General features: G+C 65.4%; 1 long non-coding RNA gene across 1 annotated transcript; it reads left to right on the top strand.

Moving 5' to 3' along the window:
• Positions 1–425: 425 nt before the first annotated feature.
• On the top strand, positions 426–1,671 carry LOC147916708 (uncharacterized). The gene is made up of 3 exons (XR_015552808.1): positions 426–681; positions 1,137–1,197; positions 1,473–1,671. It is a non-coding gene; the product is annotated as an uncharacterized LOC147916708 (long non-coding RNA).
• Positions 1,672–1,941: the final 270 nt, after the last annotated feature.

Below are 1,941 nucleotides of genomic sequence, written 5' to 3'. Positions count from 1 at the left end.
GAGTGGGCGCAAGGATTTCCATCCGAAGATCTCAGAGCAGGAGGCCAGGTGTGGCAGAGGGCTGCAGACAGGGTCCCCAACGCAGTGACCCGTGGCAGAGGACTGCTTACTGAGTTGGATCTCTGTGGGCGGAGCGGGGCCGAGCACCGGCACCAGCCGCCCTCCCGTGCGGGGTCTCAGGGAGCCTTTCCTCTGTCGGGCCTGATCTGAGGGCACTGCTGAGCCCCCGAGAGCCCCTGAGCAGGGGGGGCTGGAGTGGGGCTCTGGCCTCGGGAAGCAGAGGCTCACCTGAGGAAACTGAGAAGCGTCTGTAGGGCTGAGAACGTGTATGTTTCTGGAGTAGGGGAACAGTGACGGAAGACAGCCGTGGGGGCGGGGGGTCTCACATAGAAAACCCTTCTTTATGTTCTTCAAAGAAGGAAGACAGAACGTACCCATGTGATGTTCAGGTGTCCACTTCGCAAAGGAGGACAAGGAATGAGCCGGCACAGAGCTCCGGGGTTCAGTGTAGCAAGCCGTCTCGCTCCTGAACCCTCAGCGTCCACAGCTCGTCTAGAGAGGGGAGGGGGCGCACTGGGTCTCAGCCCCTGGAGATTTCTGTTTCTTTTCTCGCCTCTCAGCGTCCAGTGGAGCCGAGGGGGAGGAGCGGCAGGACCAGGAAGAAAAGCGGATCTTCGAAAGGTAAGCTGCTGCCATTCGGCCCGTGGCCCGAGCGCCGGCCTCCCTCTCTCCTGTCCCTGAGCGCCCAGCTCCGCGGGCTCCGAGGATGCCCGTGACGGAGCCTGTCCCTCAGGAGACAGAGGCCTCGGGAGGCTCCCGGGAGAGGCGAGAACCCGGATCCTTGCCGGCGTCCTGCCCGGCAAGCAAGGCCCAAGCCGGGAGGGGCCTGGAGATGGGTGTTGCCCGGCAGGGGCACGTGGGCTGCCGTGGAGGTGGAAGCACCTAGTCAAGGACAAATCTCAATGGGCCAGGAGCCTATTCTTCCCCGTCAGGGATCACGTGGCCTTGGACACCGACGCCTGGGCTCCAGAGTCTGACCTCCCCACGGTCTCCCCTAAAGGGACATTGCCCGCAGCCTCCGGGAAGACCCCTAGGCCCCTGCCTTCAGCACCGTGACCCAGTCTCCTGATTTCTAGCTTCCAGGGGATCCCGGCAAGGACTGGAAGGAGCGTGGGGCCTGATCTCACTTCTGCTGAGGTAGAGACTCTTCCCCTTCTCTCCTGGGTCCTTCTTCTCCCAGAACCTAGGATGTAGCCCCAGGGGCTGCAGGCAGCTTGGGGCTGAGCTGGGAGGGGGGCCCTGGGGACAGGATGTGGCCAAGGCCTAGGGGGAGGGACAGCAGGAGACTTCTGTGAAGGGAGGGTGGGGCCGTGGAGGGCCGTGGGCCTCGAGTGGCCGCCCCTGCCTGGCCTGCCCGGCCCTCCCGGGCCCAGCTGCTCCTCGCTGCAGCCTGTGCCCCCTGTCTCCCGCAGCTCCCCGGGGAGGCTCTTGCCCGAGGGCAGCTCCCGTCAGCCACCATGTCCAGAGTCTCCTGCTGAGGAGTACGGCCCAGCGTCCCCCGGAGCCCACCAGCCGTGCGGGAAGCCTGTGCAAGACAACGCCCTCGCCACGTCTCCAGCCGTGCCCCTGGCTCCTCGGACCGAGCACCCTCTAGCTCGACCTCTGCCCACTTTGCCCTGCTCAGACACCTGTGACTCTGGGGCCCACTCCAAAGGCAACTTTGCCAAGTTCTCTCCTCCTGCAGAGAAGCACCCGAGTCTGGGAACTCAAGGGTCGCTTGCCCCCTCGGCCAGTCCCCTCCCTGCTCCCTCACCTGAGTGTGCGGGAACCCGGAAGGCCCCGGGAGGCACCCTCCCTGGTGACAGCCGTGGGCCCTCAGAGGCCCCTCTGATGGGACGGGGGGGCCGGCCACCCTCTCACACCCTCACCCTCATCCTCAGC

Source organism: Ceratotherium simum, chromosome 7, assembly GCF_057802395.1.
Source record: "Ceratotherium simum simum isolate JZ-2026a chromosome 7, ASM5780239v1, whole genome shotgun sequence".
In the NCBI taxonomy this organism is placed as follows: Eukaryota; Metazoa; Chordata; class Mammalia; order Perissodactyla; family Rhinocerotidae; genus Ceratotherium; species Ceratotherium simum.
This window is presented reverse-complemented; position numbering and strand designations above follow the sequence as displayed.